Genomic DNA, 21409 nt, shown 5'->3' on the forward strand with positions numbered 1-21409 from the left:
CTCAACGTATCTGAAATTTTAAAAAGAGAAATATTGAAGAACAAATTTTTAAGTGTACATTACTTCTAAATATTTAGCATGAAATACGATTTTTTAGCTACTACAGTGGCTCGTTGTACTATTTGACTTTGTCAGGGCGCAGAACGGAATGGACTTTCTTATCGGACTTAAGACAGCAATAAATTTTTGCTTTCAATTATGAGCCTTTCCTTTCGAAGATATTTCTACCATGCTCATGTTGATAATAATAGGGACCGGAATGTAAATGGTGTTGGGTAAATTATACCTAATTCAGCCAGCAACTTATACCGGAAGTCAGTGTCATATATTTATTCAGTTATTCTGAAATCAATAAACAATCCTTTATTGTTATTATTTACATTTACAGTTAGTAACAGAAGTAAGTATACATCGTAGTATATAATCCAAATAGTGACAAAATTTTAAAAAGGAACACTATTATGGCTTTTTATATAAAACTTTATAAAAATTCATGTCTCAAAAGTAAGTATACAGTTCATCATATTATTAATTTGTGAAATCAAAAACATAATTAAAATCAAATCCTAGTATTTGGTAGGATAACTATCAGGTTTTACAATCGCTTTAAGTCGTGATGGCATTGATTTCACCAAGTTTTCAATTACAGCTGGTGGTATTTTTTTCCATTCCTCTTGAAGGACGTTTTTCAGTTGCTCCTTATTTCTAATCGGATGTTTACGTATTTGCCGATTTAAATGTTCGATTGGGTTAGTATCCGGGGACTGTGGCGGTGTTTTCAGCTGTTTCAGCACATTATATAACAGCCACTCTCGTACAATGTTGGATGTGCGCTTGGAGTCATTATCCCAAGGCCCAATTTCGTAGCGCTTTCTTTTAAAATACTTTTCAAAATATTTAAATAACCATTTCGGTCTATAATATTTTCGATAAATACCAACCCCGTTCGCAGAACCCTCTCCATGCTTCACAGTGCCGGTCATATTGCTTGGATCCAACGTCCCGCGTTTTTTTTCTCCAAACTTGTTCACGACCATCAGTTCCACTGAACTTACACTCATCAGAAAATACGACTTGGTTCCAAAACGTTTGGTCATATTTTTCATGGCCTTTTGCGAATGAAATCTATTTACTCCGATTGACACTACTCACGAAGGGCTTTTTCCTAACGTTGCGCACATGATAACCAGCACTATGCAAAACCCGGCGAATAGTTTGGGTTATAAATTGTTTTCCAGTCTCATTTTCAACTTCAGATTTCAATTTGGGGGCACTTATTTTAGGGTTTGTCCAGATTTTCCGTACGACTAAGCTTTTTTCTCTGAGATTTAAGAGCGACGGACGCCCACAACGCTCTTAATTAGTGGCCCTTCCCGTACTTTTATATTTATTCACAATCTTTTGAACTGTAGTAAAACTCCTATCTATCAAACGACCGATTTCTCGCAATGATTTATATTCCTTGTGATATATTATAATCATTTTTTTTAAATCATTAGAAAGCTCTTTTCCTCTTGGTGCCATTACTAAAAATGTCGCCAAAATTAATACAAAACGTACTTCACTAAATTTTTATACTCACTTTAATTATTTCCTTGTAATAGCTTTAACTTTTTTAATCAATAAGTAAAAATAAATGTTATGCTAACTGAACAATCGTTTGCTGTATACTAACTTTTGTGACATAAATTTCGCTGGCATCAAAGACAAAGCAAAGTGTGGATAACGGTACCTAAACAGCTAAATTAAGGCGCATATGAAAGCTTATCCCAGTACCCAATTACCATGTGTAAAATATTTTGATTACATATTAAGGAAAGCGTTGGCGTGAAACAATTCCATAAATCAGGCTCCTGTATACTTATTTATGTTACTAACTGTATATTATTATTTACATGAGCACACTCCGCCAGCCGTGTTCTTTCCAAAGATCATTCAATGGCTTCTTGGGTCACATTTGTAGAACAACATCAAGACGCACACCACAAATAGGGGAAGAAGCTCGGCCAACACCCAAAAAGGGTGTACGCGCCAATTATATATATATATATACTTAGATTACCACGACAGAAGAATCGCTAAAACTTCTGCTAAACACTCATTTTCCGGGAAGCAGCTCCCACGAAAGTGAGAGAGGAAATATTAGGAGGAGCCAATATAATCACAGCATCTTGCAAATGAAATAATTACCAAGGAGAAAGTTGCATGGGCAATCAAATCTTTTTCACCTTTTAAATCTCCGGGGCCAAAGATATTACAGGAATCCCTGGACTGTATCCTACCATGGCTAGAGGAAATTTTTAAAGCGTGTTTAAACTTAGGCCATATTCCAGCTAGTTGGAAAATAGTTAAGGTCGTCTGTATACCAAAAATAGGTAGAAGGGGGCATGAATTAGTGAAAGATTTTAGGCCAATCAATCTTTCAGCTTTCCTGTTAAAAACCTTTGAAAGGCTTATGGATATACACCTGAAAAGCTCTTTGGAGAGCTCTAGTATATCAACTGCACAACATGAGTACCTTAAAAGTAAATCTACGGAGACAGCGCTGCACGAAGTAATCCGAACAATAGAGGACTCTCTAGAGAATAAACATTACACCATAACGGCATTCTTAGATATAGAAGGCGCCTTTAACAACGTTAGTACGGATGCCATCCAACGGGCGTTGATAGACTTAGGGTTGGACAATTGCATTAGTAATTCGGTCATCTCTATGCTAGAAACCAGGATCATCAAAGCTAACATGGGCAATATCAACATAACCAAGAAGGTCCATAGAGGCACTCCACAGGGGGAAGTATTATCTCCACTTCTTTTGGTGGCATAAACAAAATCTTATGCAAGGGCATCTCCCACAAAGAGGTGACGGGTACGATGGCCCCGCGGACCCTACTACAGATGTCTCCCATTTCAGCGACTTTGTAAGAGTTAGCTAGAAAGTTAGGAGACAAAATCCAGCACATGTCTGTTCCCATATTGGGCGGTGTGCTGGTCAGTGTCTGTTCACCATGTTAGGTGCGACTGTATGTAAAAAGCATGACCGGTATGCAACGGGGCGCACTGGGAGTCCCTGGATAGGTCGTTATGGCTTTCCACCTGCGACCTCAAAGGGGTGATGTGAGTTCACTATGCCGATGTGTTAGCTTCGTTGTATATCAGTAACCAGCCGCCTTGGACCCTGGTCAGGAAGTGTTCATTGGGCGAAAGAGTAGTAGCTTTCGGTGCTCCGGGCGAGCGCCGGTCCGTCCGTGTTTTCCGGGATCGGTAAAGCGTAGGTCGGGCCTCAGGGAACTGGGGTAGGAGCTTTGCCTCCGAGGGTACACCCGCTCTTGACTATTTCGGCCCGCGCCCCTGCACACGATGCGCTGGTTAAATACAAAAGAATGGAAAAGAAACAAAAAGAAGAAAAACAGCAGAAGGCCATTACTGATGGAGATATAGCGCAGAGCCCTTTCGTAAGGAAACCTCGATTGCTTCGCTCGCCACCACAAAAAGCGAATTTGCCCCTTACGAGTGGAGCATTGCCGACTATAGGGTAATCAAAGACGGTCAATGAAGGAGCTGAATTGACACCTCAAGAATTAGATGTAAGAGTAACGTCAAAAGAGGTTAAAAATACTGCAAATGCGTCCAATGCACCGTCCCATACCCCTGTAACTGCAAAGGATGCAAACACAGAACGGGAAACCACTGCCAAAATTTACCCACCAATATTTGTTACTAGGATATACAAAGATATAACCCTAGAAAATACTCGGAGAAGAGGACTAGTCAGAAATTGGGTCGAAATCAGTTTCTGAACGGTTCACATTGATTTTAGGAGAGATAAGGAAAGGTAAGAAAACAATTAGATCCGGTTTTATTCCATCTCTTTGACATATGTAAATAAATGCAAATCTACCCGTAGAAAAAACTTCTAAACTATATTAAGAATAATATTTGGTATGTTTTAACCAAATGTAGCTTCATGTTTAAAATCTAGTAAATCTTTTTAGCGCTGCCGTAGCCGAATGGGTTGGTGCGTGATTACCATTCGGAATTCACAGTTCTCTCTGTTGGTTCGAGTCTCGGTGAAACACCAAAATTAAGAAAAACATTTTTCTAATAGCGGTCGCCCTTCGGCAGGCAATGGCAAACCTCCGAGTGTATTTCTGCCCTGAAAAAGCTCCTTATAAACATATCTGCCATTCGGAGTCGGCTTGAAACTGTAGGTCCCTCCATTTGTGGAACAACATCAAGACGCACACCACAAATAGGAGGAGGAGCTCGGCCAAACACCCAAAAAGGGTGTACGCGCCAATTATATATATAAATATATATAAATCTTTTTAACTAAGCCAAAGGGCTTGGAATTTAAATTACAAGTAGTCAGAATATTTAAATCCAGGAGAGAAACTGCAACGAATAATAATACAATTCCACTAAATGAAAGGAAATTATATTTAAACTGTAGCCGTTAATCTTTGTATGTGTATGAATGTATATCTCAATTGTAGACGCCGGCAGCCAATCAAATTGTCTCAATATTGACATGCTGCAAAACATTGCTGCCAGGTTTCGATAAAATTGCAATAACAAAAGAGAAAAAATCACGAAAATAAACACTATTGCCACTATTCAATATTAAAATACATGCAAACACAACACAAGCACGCTGCGAAGATAGGTTCGAAATGGGTTTGAGTGATGATATTTGAATGGAACTTGCCAGTTTGGCTTATGTTTGCATTTAAGCACGCTAGCGGTAGCAAACCCAAAAGTAAGCTGCGGTGGAAACGTTCTACCATATAAGCAGCCCCTTGCGTAAACAAGGCTTTCTGTATTACTCCGCATTGAGATGAATACCATACATAGCAAAGGAAAATACTGGAATGCATGTGGCGTCGAGGAAAACAATTGTTCGTAATTTCCAAGGCTTCAATTCAGAAACATATACATACATATGTGCATATGCATGTTACCAATACCAAACGGGTACAATACTTTCAGGGAGGTATCTTTAGGAACAAACTATGTAAGTAATTCACAAAAAATATTGATTTAGGTACGAAAAGTTCATAAAAGATGAATGCGCCGTTTTAATGCAAACGAAGCAAGTGACACCCCACTTATTCCTTTAGTTGCATTCACTTATTAACGCCAAGCTCATGAATAATTTAGCTTATTATTAATATTTGTAATGTTTATTGCATTTTACCAACTTACATCAATTCATTTAACTCTACCATAAATAAAAACACATTTCAGTAATAAATATTTACAATTTTACTTACATACATACATAAAAATGACTAAAAGCTGATAAAAATGTAAAACAATAAGCAACGAACTTATAAAAAAATGCTCAGTATATTAGTTCAATTGTAAATATACATATAAGTAATCGTTTCTCTGTGATCATATATGTATGTATGTACATAGAGTGTTTAAGTTAATAAAAGTTTAGCTGAAAGTGGCACGTTTTCCAGCTGTTGTGTACATATACAAGTATGTACTATGTATAGATATAGTGTGTATTTCCAGTTCGTACAAACTAGAAAATTATATGCGAAATGTGCCGAAACGTTAAAAATATATGTAAGTACTAAAATGGAGTTTGCATGAATATGATCTAAATAAAACAATAATTAATAACATTTGATGTTTCTTTATTTAGTAGACAGATTATTCATGGCCGTCGGAATTCCTTTTTAGTTTTTGGTTTCAGGATTTGAAAAAGTTTGATCTTTTGTCGTCCCCCATTCAACCTATTGGCTTCGAACCAGTGTTACCAACTTAGGGGAATTCCCTCCAAACTTAGAACGATATATATGTATATTTTTGTTTGTGAGATTTTTTAAGGGGGTTAGAAATTAATGTGTTTTAAACATCGCGAATAATTTGTGTTTTTTCAAAAATTATTTAGTTATTCATTAATATATATTTTGTACCCTTCAAAGTAAAGTAATGAGATATTATGCACTTGTGCCAACGTTTTTTCCAGACTTCGAAGCACTTCAAAAAATCATTTTTTTATCTTGTTCCTTCAATGCCGTCTTTATCTCGTCAATCGTAGCGTAGCGGCGTTATTTCATGGGCCTCTTCAGTTTCGAGGACAAGAAAAAGTCACAGAGGGTCAGATCTGGGGAATACGATGGCTGTGGAATCATTAGAGCGTTGTTTTTGGCCAAAAAGTCGCGCACAAGCATTAATGTGTGAGCAGGGGCGTTATCGTAATACAAGTGCCAATTTTTGTTCTTCCGGGCGTTTCTGGCGGATTGTTCGCGCAAATTGCGCATAACTTGCAGGTAATATTCCTTATTGACCGTTTTTCCCTGAGGCAAGAACTCATGATGCACAACGCTCTTGCAATCGAAGAAAACGGTAAGCAAAACTTTTACATTCGACCGAACTTGGCGCACTTTTTTCGGCCTTGATTCGTTAGGTAGCTTCCATTGAGATGTTTGAGCTTGGTTTCTAAGTCATAACCATAAACCCACTATTCGTCACCAGTTATGACCCTCTGGAACAAATTTGGGTCGTCGCGGACAGAGTCCAACATCTCATTAGCAATGTTCATGCGATGCTGCTTTTGGTCGAAATTGAGCAGTTTGGGTACGAATTTTGCGGTGACCCGTCTCATGCCCAAATCATTGGAAAAAATTTAATGGCACGAACCAATCGATATGCCTAGATCCTCAGCAACTTCTCTAACGGTGATTCGACGATTGGCCAATACCATTTTCTTCACTTCATCAATTTTTTCGCCTGTTGTTGAAATGCTCGGGCGTCCGGCATGCTTTTCGTCTTTCACATCTTCTCGGCCTCCTGAGAACATTTTGCACCACCGATAAAAGTTGCTTTGGTCCAAAGTGGCGTCTCCGTATGACACAGTCAACATTCGGAATGCATCCGCGCACTTAATTTCGTTTCTCACACAAAATTTGATACAGGTTCTTTGATTAATATTTTTGAATAGGTAAAAATCGAAGACGAGCCGAAACACGTGCAAGCAAAGTAGCTGTCAACAATAAACTGAACATTCAAAATGGCCGAACTCGCCGGCATGAGTGAGAGACATGAATACCAACATATCACCACAAACAAATCGAAATTCGAATATACGTAACCTGCGCAAATTCAAAATTCGCGATATACCTCGTATATGCACTTATGTAATTAAACAACTATTATTTGCTAAAGTTTAAACTCCAAATTTTTCTTTTGAACCGAACATAATAACATGGGTCAACGCACATTTAAATTATGAACCAGACTATACATTGCCTTTGTACTCATTCACCCTTACCCGAAACTGTAGCCGACAATAAGTAGCCAAAAAAACTCCAGCTGTGTCCGATCCAAACCCGGCTGCAGGAAGGCTCTCTGATAGCAGCATCTGAGTAGATATTGTTGAAAGGTGCTTCTATATTGGAAAAGATGCCTAACGTAAATAATTTAAAAGCAAACACCCTTTCAATTTTGTCGACAGATCATTTACAATATAACAAAAAATGTCCACTTTTTAATGAACAAAAATAAGCATTAGCCAAAACAAAAAAAAAAAACTCCGCTATGTGAACAACAAAACTGTTTTCGCAATAAACAAGGAGCAGCGCCATAAATTCAATACATATTTCAACGCTGTAAATAAATCTACAAACTTCAATTCACTAGAAAATCTTTCGCCCCCTCCAAAAAGTTATACACAAAACAAAATCACCAACAGCTCCCTCCAATCTTGCACGTACTCACCAGCGCAGCCAAGGGGAGTTAGAACCTCACCGACAATAACAAGAGCTCGAGTGTAAATCCAAAACCAATCTCTGAAGCAATTGATCACACGAATAGCAATCAAACAAATAGCTAAAAAACTCATCCGCTGATCTTCGGCAAGAAGCACTCAGAAAATACAACTCTACACAGATCACAGAAACAAAGCTCATAATTTTTCCAAGAAATACCTTAAACCATACAATAAGACAGCTCAAAGCGCCGTTCCCATGGCAGCCGGTTCTACGTACCGGAATGACTCGGGTTTTTCCCGACCAAGGGCTGCCGCCCCAGTATACTAGCCCTGTCTAGTGAAACCCATATCATCCCACCCCTTACGTCACAGGAGCAAACTCTCGCAGCAATCCTGCTCCAAATACTTCTCCTCAGAGCTGGAATCGAATCCAACCCTGGGCCAGAAGTATTCTACTGCTGCGTCTGCCACAAACGGCTTCACCCGAACTCCACCTCGGTTAGGTGCAATAAGTGCAACGGGTGGAGCCACCTTAAGACCTGCCCGGGTCTTAAGTCACATAGGGAGTGGTCCACACGGTATGTGGCCACGCGTTGCTCCCGCCAGCAGGCGTCTGATGCCTCCACGGCTAACACACCCCCTGATAGGCCGGCACTGCCAACCGCCACCACTACCCACACCTCCACGGTGAAGAGCCTATCGGAGCAACACAACTCCCCTTCAACCCCTCCCCTTCCCTCCTGCTCCAACCCCAGTGCGGGGACAAACCAGCAGCTCCTGGTCCCCCGCACAGTCTGTTCCATGTGTCAGGCCGTAATACCTCGGAATCTGGTATCAGTCCAGTGCAATTCTTGCAATGGCTGGTGCCATTTTCGGAGATGTTCCGGCCTGCGCACCACCCGTGAGTGGACAACTGCCTACGTTGCCCCCTGCTGCAGAGCTCTGCACCCACTACCGCCCCCGGAGGCGCGGCCGCCCACCACCATCAGGCCGCAACAACCACAGTGGATTGCGCAGCAGGTCCAACGTAGACAACACCACGCGTCCCTCACCCCCCGAATTACACTGACCTCACCGAGAAGCTTCAAGGGTGCGCTCATCAGAGGTGAAAACCGATTGGTTGTAGGTGACTTTAATGCGCATCACGATCTTTGGCATTCAAGCCCGCCAAATGATCGTAGGGGACAGCAACTGGCAGAGCAGATAGACGACTCGACATTCCCCACTGATGTGCGCGTAGGCGAACGCGCATTCCGCAAGGTGCTCACAGCTGCTGCGGCTCGCTTCATTCCAGCTGGAAGTTATAAGGACATCCGTCCTCATTTCCCAGCCGAAGCAGCCAGTTTAGCAAACGAGCGTGACTACCTACGCTAGGCCGATCCCGGGGATCCCCGCATAAGGGATCTCAATTTGGAGATCCGGCAACTGGTAAATCAGCATAAGCGGGCTAAATGGGTTGAGCACCTGAAGACCTGCAACCTCACCTCTGGGGTGAGTAGGCCCTGGTCCACCGTTAGGTCTCTGTTAAACCCGACGAAGCACAACGACAAGGTGGCTATCACCTTCAACGGGTGCACTTCGTCGGACCCGAAGAGATGCGTGAGCTATTTTAGCCGGCTTTTCATATTGCATCCTCCGGGTGACAGAACCAAACGTCGTGCTACCAGGAGGCTGCACAAACTGACGAACGACAGTGCGCCACTTACTTTCTCCGGTGATGAGGTTCAGGGGGCCATCAACAAGTCGAAATCTTCGAAAGCCATTGGCCCTGACGGCTTCAACGCGCTGATGCTGAAGCATCTGGGACCCCTGGGAGTAGGATTCCCCACAAGGGCTTTCAATCTGTCCATGGCCACTCTCATCATCCCTGACAAGTGGAAAGCAGGGAGTGGTCCCACTACTGAAACCTGGGAAACCCGCCAACCAAGGGGAGTCTTATCGGCCGATAACTCTCCTTTCCCCAGTAGTGAAGACACTTGAAGCCCTCCTACTCCCACTCTACACGAAACACCTGGCCCCAGCCCCACATCAGCACGGTTTCCGACGAGTGCACAGCACCACCACTGCACTCACCGCCATAAACGCCCAGATAAATCGCGGGCTTAACCAAAACCGCCCCTGCGAGAAGACTGTCCTAGTAGCGTTGGACTTGAAAAAGGCTTTCGATACAGTCAGCCATTCCACGCTACTAGATGACATTTATCAGTCGACACTCCCGCCAGGGCTGAAAAGGTGGTCCGCGAACTATCTGAGCGGTCGGCACTCGTCAGTGATATTTCGAGATCAAACGTCAAAGCAGAGAAAGAATAAGCAAGGTGTACTGCAGGGTGGTGTCCTTTCTCCCTTGCTTTTCAATTTCTACATCTCGAAGCTCCCCCAACCACCAGCGGGAGTTTCCCTGATCTCATACGCTGACGACTGCACGATCATGGCGTCGGGCAATGACATCGATGGCCTGTGTTCCAAAGTGAACAACTACCTCACCGACCTTTCTCGCTTTTTTTCTGCGAGGAATCTCCAACTTTCCCCCACCAAGTCCACGGCGACCCTCTTTACCACCTGGCCAAGGAGGTCAAGCTATCCCTTAAGGTAAAAGTCGATGATACACCAATTCCGACGGTAAATAACCCCAAAATTTTGGGTGTAACCTATGGCAGCTTGCTCTCCTTCTCTGCGCATACAACCGCAATTGCCACTAAAGTCCAAAATCGCAACAAGGTCCTCAAATCGCTGGCCGGCAGCACTTGGGGCAAAGACAAAGAACTGTTGCTTTCGACATTTAAGGCAATTGGCCGGCCGGTTGTTAACTATGCTGCGCCTGTCTGGTCGCCTGGAACTAGTGATTCGCAGTGGACAAAGCTACAGACCTGTCAAAATACCGCCATTCGGACAGCGACTGGGTGCCTCCTGATGTCACCCATCCAACACCTTCATAACGAGGCACAAATGCTCCCAGTTGTGGAGCACAACAAATTGCTCAGCAAGCAGTCCCTGCCCGTAGGTCTCATCCCTGCAGACACCTGAAGCCCGAGCCCGAGCCGCCTCCCAGGCACGTCAGGAGACACCTCCTAGACTACGCTGGTGAAATCCAGGACAAGACCGACCGTAACCTACTGGACCGGACAGTATTTAGACAGTCTATAAACGACATTCACCGCGAGACCGTTACCACCTTCTTGAACTCCCGTCCTGTGAATGCCGTAATCGGAGTCCAACCACCACCTATTGCAGATGAAGAGCTCCAGCTTCCCCGTGAGACCCGTGTAACACTGGCACAACTACGTTCTGGATACTGTAGCAGGTTAAACTCCTACATATCCAGAATCGACCCCAAAATACCAAACACATGTCCGGCATGTGAAGGTACCCCGCACGACACTAACCACCTCTTCACATGCCCCCTTAAACCGACTCATCTAACCCCCCTCTCCCTCTAGACCCAACCTGTGGAAACAGCATGTTTCCTGGGCCTACCCCTAGATGAGCTAGACGAAGACGAACGATGATATGCCTACACTGACAGGGCTACCTATGCTGTTAACAACTACAACAACAACAGCTCAAAGCGCGTTTCCACGAAAGTCGGTTCACCGTTACCGGAACGAGGCAAATTTATATCCGGCCACACACTGTCACTCCAGCAGCATTCCCCATTAAATTTTGTGCTGCTGCAACAACAACACCTTAAAGCAAAAACTAAATCCAATAACAGCATAAAAATGACAAATAAAACGCAAATTTAAAACGAAAACAGCAGTCGAGAGATTAATCTAGATTCATTACAAAATAATAGCATGCCACTTAATGGGGCATCAAAGGGTATATCAATAACTATGTAAACGTGCAACTTTTCTTGAACAAATACAAATCCCAAGTAACATATCTTCAGGAAACGCATACATGCATATATTTAAAAAACAAAATATATCTGCTTCTATACCAATCAACTACTATACAACTCTACCTTCTCTTATAACTAATTTGACGGCGCTGCATCTTGTAATTTATTAATAGCTTTCTGTAATATGAGCGTTTAAACAATAATCCAAACAATCTAAAATCAAGATCTCAATTTGTTCACTATATGTATGTAACCTTAATAGTTTATTTCGACCTAGCATACCATTACCACGCTTATCATACCCAAGGCTGGCATACCAGTTGGGTTCAAATAGAAACAATTATAGAGGGAACACTATCGAACAAATTTTGATAAAATCTATGTTAACTCTTCTGACCGATGGTTCACCCACTCATTACTCGACACACCACACTTTTACACATATTAACCTCACATTTGCTTCACGGTCTCTCGCGCTACAACAAGAATGGAAATTAGAACCAAACCTCTTCGGTGCCGACCATTTCTCAATTCTGATATATATTTTCCACAATTATCCAATTGAAAGTAACATTAGTAAGCCCAAATTCAATCTTAACAAAGCAGATTACCAACAATTTCAGTTGTTAGCAAAATACCAAACTGACGTAAGACCAATTAATAAAAATGTCAACAAAGAAGCTGCCAATATTCAAAAATTCATACGGCAAAGCAGTAATGAATCAATACCCTAAATATGATGCTAAGAACTAGGAAATTCTTACCTTAATGGAACACTACACTATAAGACTTTAAACAACGACGAATAAACTAAAACGAAATATTTCAAATGAAAACTTAATAGAATATATAAATAAAAAAGCCCATGCTAGCTTCAGGCGAAAATTTAAAATATGTGAAAGGATATCTTGGTTGATATTCACCTATAATAAAAAACTATCCATCACTGAATATAGGTTATTTGCTTTACCCCACCAGTTAATTAAATTCTTCTGCTACCATATGTCTATTTTCAAATTTTTCTGATTTTTTATAAATAAAATATTGAAAGACAACATACAAATATTTACCATTTTATACTTATATAAATATATATATAATTGGCGCGTACACTCTTTTTGGGTGTTTGGCCGAGCTGCTCCTCCTATTTGCGGTGTGCGTGTTGATGTTGTTCCCCAAATGGAGGGAACAACCGTTTCAAGCCAACTCCGAAAGGCAGATATTTTTTTATGAGGAGCTTTTTCATGGCAGAAATATACTCGGAGGTTTGCTATTGCCTGCCGAGGACCGACCGCTATTAGAAAACACGTTTTTTGAATTTTGATGTTTCACTGAGATTCGAACCTACGTTTTCTCTTGATACCGAATGATAGTCACGCACCAACCCGTTGGCCACGCAAACCCTCGTAGTTGCGCGCGCGACTGGTCTATTTTTAAAGAGAGTTAGCACCTGTTAATTTTTTTTTAATATTATACATGGCTTATTTTACTCAGTAGCGGTGCACCAACTCTCCATCTACTCCTCTACAAGCTTTAAGTGTAGGAACTTTGAACCCTGTTGAGTATTTGTTTCGGTACATAAATACGGCATCATCCGCGAATTTTGATGTTATTACATTTCTACTTATTTGATTATCAGGTGTAAGCAAAAGGTATAACGTTGGACCAAGAACGCTTCTCTGAAGCGTACCAGCCGATATTAGAAATTCTTCTGTAATAAATTACTATGAATTGTCCGTCAGACAATTTTGAAAGATTTGTTAAGGGTTTGTTAAGTTGAAAGGCCATCTCAAGATGTTTTTCAAAACTATTGGGCTTTGGACTTTGAGCCTAAATGCCCTTATCTCTTCTTAGTAGAATTTCAGTGCCTACTGGTAACTTAAAGTGGTTATTCGCTTTCTATTGAGAATACATTTAGGCTCCATGAGAAAATAATTTCTTTACAAAATTTTGAATTATTGCTCCTTTCGTTTTTTAGAGCTTGGCTTCTTCTCCGCCAAAGGTTTATGTTTCCTTGTTCACTCCGCTCGAGAGTACAGGGCTTCGACAAGACACTTCCATGAAGTCTATGGCACGATTTCTTAGGCATATTGAAATGACTTGCGTACATAAAGTTGGTATAGTAAGGTTCTAGAGGGTTGAGTGTTAGCCTATTTATTATAAGAATCTGTTCCACCCTGAACTTTTCCAAAGTTAAATAAAATAAAATAAATAGGTTCAATGAAATATTACAATACTGTGTCAAATGAGAAAAGATTTAAAAGAATTTCAAAAAAATTTTTTTGATGAGAGTTGCCACCTGTTTGTAAAATTTAGCTCAAGTAAAAATAACAAAAAATAAAATATAACAATATGGGAATAACAATAGTGTTGACACACGCAAAGAACTTAAATTGAATAGATCAAATAATTAATAATAACTAATTAAAATGATTCAGAATGGATGTCTAATGAAATAAATTTTAGAATGCCTATTTTAGAAAATATTTTTGGAGATGGTTACTATTAGAAAATACGAAGCAATTCCAAAGCTTACCTACAACTCCATGTTTAACGCCGGTTGTAGTATTTCACACTAACATAACATATTATTTATTGTAACTTATACATTTAATGACTTACTGGAGTGATCTGGCTCACACTGAATAAAGACATCTAACAGAAAGCATAAAAGAAGAGGTTAGATGCTCTAATCAACAGGTTATGGGCCCAAAGGTCCGAAATTAAAGCGCGGTTTTCAATAAAGTTTATTTCTTTAATTCTGAAATATAACTGTTGCTGTAAATCGGCGAACCATAGTATAATTACAAAGAATAATTAGGCAAAGCCGCTATGTGCTAATAACATTGGCAGTTGGAAGCTGCACATGCGGACAATACTGATCAAAGCGGATTTGTGGAGCTACGCCGATGGGACAAAACAATGTCCAGATGGGAATGCTGCTATGAAGTGGAGACTCTACGATCAAAAAGCACGTGCCGACATCATGATGTCAATAACTCACTCGGAATTGGGACTTATGTATATTAACCGGGAAAGCTCTCAGGAAATGTCCTTCCTGTCGAAAGGACCTACGCGAAAAGCCACTCTATTAAAATAGTACTTGCCCGTTTGAAAGAAAGCGACAATATACGCGAATATCTGAACGAATTTGTACATGCGGTTGCAAAACTAAAGGAAATAAATAAGACCGTAGGCGACGATTTACTGGATTCCCTACTTATTTATAGTTTGCCTAAATCATTTGAGACGTTTCGTTTTGCTCTGGAAACTCGGGACGAGCTCCCATCCCTTAAGTTCTGCCGATAAAAGTCCTTACCTGTTTATCAACTAATTCTGCAGTTATTTATGTCTAGATTGCGATTTTTCATAACTTATGAGCTCTTACAAAAACTCTTTCGATAACCTCAAGGAAATGGGCAGAACATTAAGCGTTGCAAACAACGACGCCGCAGAGATCAAAGGCGTCGGCAATATCAAAGTTGTTGTCAACATTAAGGACACTATGGAGCGAATAAACTTTGAACAGGTAATGTATGTACCAGACCTAAGATCGAATTTGTTGTTCGTGTCAAAAATTCATTTCAACGAGAGAGACTTAAAGCGGCTTCCGAGCGTGATACTTGTGTAGAGTACCTCCACTTCACTTTCAAATTTCTTTTGAATTCTTTAAATATATTTTTAATACTCAAACTTAAATTATGAAAACCATTTCAATTTACTCTACTCTACTTTAATGGCATAATTCTTTTCATTTCAATTTCAATGACAAAAGTTCTTTTCCTTTTTTTTTGAAACCCGAAACATAAGTAAACACATGGCACACACCAAATACATTTTTTTGTCATATGATACCCCACTCCAAAGCAAAGCCATAGCTTACTGTGAAGTAAGTTAACCTAAACAAAATTTAAGTCAACCTAAGCAAAATTTCATTGTATAGTATTTTTAAGTGTTTACAATTTTGTTATTGATTTTTACTTGTAACAATGTTTGATTGTAATTATATATATTTTATTGATGACAAGACAAAAAGAAAGTATAAAATAAAGCCATTCTATCAGAAGGCAGCTCAGTCTCAACCTGATAGTTGGAAGGCAGTCATTTGCCCTAACTGAATAAAAATCTTTTATTTACAAAGGAATCTTTAGTCGGCAGGTTTGCCCTAAAGCTCTTCAATAACAATAATAACACTTATACATTGACGATCCTGCCTCACTTTACATGGCGATCCTGCCAGTACTTTTCACTTGGCATTGAAGTCAACGCAAATATTCAAATGCCTCCGCATGAAATTTGCTTAAACGAGAAGCAAACACAAGAAAGTTTCACTAAACAGAAACATAGAGCACGTCGTATGACAGATTTGTTTGATATCGTACATACATACGTTTACGGACCGATGAGAACTGATTCTCCGGGATCAAATACTTTGCTCTACAGATGACTACTCTAAATACAGAGATGTTTAATTTATTAAGCACAAATCTGAAGTGTTTGAGATGTTCAAGAAATTTAAAAAAAGCAAAAACCGCATACTATTGGAAATGGCCAGGTCTATGTTAAATAAAGTTAATTTACTGCTATTGCTGTGGGCAGGGGCAGAGGCGGTAATCATAGTCAATTACATAAGGTTTGGACAAACTGAAGACCTACAGTTGTGAATATGAAAACTTTTGGTGGCAAGGCGTTTGTTTTAGATAAAGGTCAAGGCAAAGCAAATCTTGATGTGGTGCTAAAGAAGGTATCATTAAGGGAGTCTGAATCAACATAGCTTTTGAAAGCAAAATGCGTACAGAGCATGGCCCAGACATGGCAAACGCTATTGAAAAGATGTAATACGCCGATATATAGACTTAAAAAATCTTTATATGGTCTGCGTAGGTCTGGTTTCCAACGATATGGGAAGTTTACGGTTAAACTGCTCATTATGGCTTATTTGAACCGTGATCTAAGTTTATTTTTTATGAAAAAAAATTTGAAGATATTGCCAATTATGATTTACGTCGATGATTTGTTGATGGCAGCAAGTGCAGCAAGTGAAACGGTCCTTGGTTGAGTGTTTTGAAATGAAGGACAGCAAGTGAAAACACAAGCGAAATGAAAGTATACTCATATAAAAACATAGTAGGTGCTTTGATTTGTTACAACGCGTCCTGGCATTGTGTTTGCAGTGAGTGTTTTTAGCCTAAGGCGCTTTACATGTGCGGTTTTGAATGAAATGGAATGGCAGCAAAATTGTGCCACATGACAGCCAAAGTACTCAAAACTTAGCGAAAAGCTCGGCATAGCAACAAAAAACAAATGAAACGCAAAACACAGCTTATTTATTACTTGTATACATAATTTTGAACAGAGAAACACAAAAACATCATTTTATCTACCATAATCATGTGTTTTTCAACTCTTTGGAAAGAAGAAAATATACTGGTTTTGAGTATTTCGACTTTAAAAATTGAAGTCCAATAATAATTTTTTAAAATTGTTGGATTCAATTTAAAAACTCTTTGTTTTTCCTTTGGCCACCTACTCATAGCATACTCTACACTTTCTATTCCGGATGCTCTAAATCGAAAGGCCAAGAAGTATGTGTATCCACTGGGTCCATTCTGATTGTTGGTATTTATTTTATTTATTGAAGTACAACTACGATAACGGATATTAGCTAGGAAAAAATAATTTAACATAGACTAGAAACCACAAATAAATAATATGTTTCAGAAGCAACATTCCTTTAATTCTTTTAAACAGAATTTTAGGTGGAAGCTTTTTGCCGCTTTCGAAAGCCTTTTAAAAACTAAGTAGCGTATGTCACAATAATAGATATTATTCTTGGATTACAGAAACTGTTTAACAAACATAAAGTACAAATATATTTTAAATTATGGCAAAACCCTTACATATGTAAGGCTAAGCTAACTCATTGTTTAAAAACCTATCCGTGTTTATTTAGAAATAATAACGATGTAGCCAGCTTTGACAAACGTTGGCACTTACACCGTGGAGATGGTGGGATACTTAGTATTTCAATGAATAATATAACAGTTTAAAATATAAATATACATAAGACTAACAAAACAATCAATCAGCAACAATCGCTAAAGGTCTACGAAACTCGATTGTGATGAACTTTTTGTACTCTCGATACAGCAAAACAGCATGCTGATATGCATGTATGTCCATTGAACAAAAAAAGATAGTTTAAAAAAACTAAAAAACACGCTTTTATTGCTAATCGAACTAAAAAGTAGAAAATAAATTTTAATGACAAAGGGATCTATAATGAAGTAATAGCAAATCGAACGATCAGTCATAGTCAACTACCTCAGAACAGAATTATAACAAAAATTAAGATACAAATAGAGTAATTCAAATTAGAGTTAAAAGCGTGGGATGCTTGATATAGTAAATATTACAATCATTCTATTGGCAACTACCTATGTACAGAGGGTTATGAAAGTGAAGCAAAATGCATCCCACGCTTTTAACTCTAATTTGAATTACTCTATTTGTATCTTAATTTTTGTTATAATTCTGTTCTGAGGTAGTTGACTATGACTGATCGTTCGATTTGCTATTACTTCATTATAGGTCCCTTTGTCATTAAAATTTATTTTCTACTTTTTAGTTCGATTAGCAATAAAAGCGTGTTTTTTAGTTTTTTTAAACTATTTTTTATTTTCTACTTTTTAGTTCGATTAGCAATAAAAGCGTGTTTTTTAGTTTTTTTTTAAACTATTTTTTATTCTTAATTTCTCCCGATCTAAAGCATTCAAAAGGAATGTAATGATGCAATTTTGTTTTAAGTCTAATTATTGTAACAGTCTAACAAATGTAAAAAAAAAAAATATTTTCAGTAGTTACTTTAAAAGTTATTCACGAAAAACCAAAAAAATGCACTGACAAAAGTGTACATACGTTATATTAGGACACTTATTTTGCTCTTCTTTTCTGCGAATACTTAACTGTAAAGTACCGTTTATTTTATTTTGTGGTTCTACTTTGCATTCTTCTTAAAATTTATGGCATTTTGTCTTTTGAAAAAGTGTACGATCGGAATAATGTCGCTCCGCAAAGAAATCTCTACTGATTTGAGAAAATTAGTTGTTGAGTACAGAAGTAATAAGACATCCTTTGGTTAAATAGCTGATTTATTGCATTTAAGCAAGTCTACGGTACAAACTATTTGTAAAAACTTTGAAACAACCAATTCTCTGGAGATTAAGCCGCGTAGTGGCCGACCCAAGAAGCTCAACCGGAGAGATGTATTCTTTATTCGCAAAGCAGTGAATCAGAATCCGAAAATACATGCTACTGATTTGGCCCAGGAGGTAGCCGGGAGGTATCAAATTGTTGTCCACCCACGTACAATAAGCAGGACCCTTAATAATGAAGGTAACAACTGCAGAACTCCTCGCAAGAAGCCCCTTATAAGCGCAAGAAGCCCCTTGAAAGCTTCGTATGGAGTTTTCAAAAAAGCACCTTATAAGGGAGTAGAATTTTGGAAACTAGTTTTATTCACTGATGAGTCCAAATACAACATATTTGGATACGACGGCAAAGCCAAAGTTTGGAGAAAACCAAACACTGCCATGGATTCTAGGAATCTGATTCCGACTGTAAAGCATGGTGGTGGCAGTATCATGGTTTGGGGAGCAGTTGCAGCCACAGGACCTGGAAACCTCGTTTTCATTGAAGGAAACATGGATCGCTTCTAATACAAGCACATTTTGGAACAAAACCTGGTCCCATCCGTGGACAAACGAGGCCTAGGCTCGAGCTGGATCTTCCAGCAAGATAATGACCTGAAGCATTCTGCGCAAATCGTCAAGGACTAGCTACTGTATTACATTTTATAATAAGTAAAAAGAGGACAAAACGTTCATGGACACACACATTTTTTTCTGCAAAATGAATCCCTATTTAATAATATTTGACAAAATTTTTATTAGAATTATATTTACAGACCTGTTTTCTTTCCCGGCATCCATTTCATTTAGTTTTTATTTTGATGTTTCTCCTTACATTCGTAATAATAATTATCGATAACATAGTAAACACAGGGTTGTATGCCAAAAAATATCGTTATTATCTAGGAGAGGTGTGCAAAATTCCAAGTCGATCAGATTTTTAGAAGCCAGTGAAAATTAAGCTCAAAGATTCCGTTTCATACATACAACCCGAGCTAAAAGTGTGTTAAAAAGCGATTCCAAGTTGTTGAAAGTAATCAACAAGTATTTCACTTTCTTCCAAACTATTTGTAGAGTAGTCATATAAATATATATGTTGTATATATATTGTATATATGTATACGTATATAAACCTATGCAAGTAGAGGAACTTATAATTTAATTTTATCTTTTATCTGTTTTTAAGGAATGTATATTGTTCTGGTTATAACTCAACGAACGAGCAACCACTCCTGTTTTCCATATACGACTATAGTGACTGTACTTTTGAAAATGCAAAAGGCAATTTTGGATATAATTAAAACAAAACACAGGCAAAGGTGAGAAAAGTTGCTTGACCCTTTGTCTAAATTTTAAGGATATACAGTTTTTTTATTACTGGACTGTGTTCAAAATAGTACAATCTTTTCTTATTTTTTAAACGAGAAAAGAAAGTTTTTTACTCTATTCTTCTTGTTGCTTATTGCAACGCATACACAAGCTGATACACGAATACACAAATTACCAGTATTTTGTATACATTTTATATAATTTTTTATACATACTACACATTATATTATATATATTTTTAATATTGATCGATTATTCTTGATTTATTACATATTTTTATACGCCGTCTCTCGTTTCATTGAAACTTTTATTATATACACACATACAATTTAAACATTTAAAATCGCTTTGAGGGAGATTAGCACTACGAATGTTGCTTCATATTTTTATGATTCGCTTATTTATGCATATGTAAAAGTTTAATAAGCAGTTTTTGGGTACATAAATTTTTTTGTGCTTATTGAGTAATGGTTAACCTTACACATATTAACAACACACATTTCTTTTATATTTATTATTTCTACACTACAGGGTAGTCACTAAACACTGATACTGATACTGTCAATCAAAATCAATGTTTATGTACATATAAAATTTTGCGCATTCTGTAGGTCCCGTCAGGTCTTATAAATTTAATAGTTGCGAGACAAGTATTAATATTATTGAACTTGCGTGTATTGAAATTATTTTTAATGTAACCATTGCCATTACTTACAAAAGGCTCATAAAATGAAATTTTTTCGTTTGTTTTCCACATTATATAATATAAATTTCTTTTTCGCCATTATAAGCCGCGTTAAAAGAATTGTTTAATTGCTCGTACATAATTTATAAAAATTTTGAACAAGGTTGTAGGCATGGTGTATAGAGGCAGCTTTACTTTTCTATTGCCTAACATTCGACGACATTATACAAACGATGTTGTTTGTTGAAATTTTTAGTGAGTTGAGTTGCTTTTTCGATGAATTAATGTATCCGTTGGATGCAGCGAATGGTATTCGCAATTGACAAATTGATGAAACTAAAAAGTTCGACCCAAATTGGGGGACATCAGAATTCGTTTTAGAGGTATGGTTCCTTCGGCAAAGTTTCTTATTTTGATCCCTAGAATACGATTTTCACAGAGCAATGAGCGTTTTTGAAATCGACCCGCCCTAATGTACATACATATATGTTTAAATGTACATATATGAGTATTAAAATACTTGCTTTACACGCTCTAAAATGGTTGTTTAAAAACACTCTGCAATAAAATCCAAATTTTTCCAAAATAAATAAAAAGTTTACTTCTGATAACACTTCAGAGAGTTGATCAAGGATTTT

This window comes from Anastrepha obliqua, chromosome 1, assembly GCF_027943255.1.
Source record: "Anastrepha obliqua isolate idAnaObli1 chromosome 1, idAnaObli1_1.0, whole genome shotgun sequence".
NCBI lineage: Eukaryota > Metazoa > Arthropoda > Insecta > Diptera > Tephritidae > Anastrepha > Anastrepha obliqua.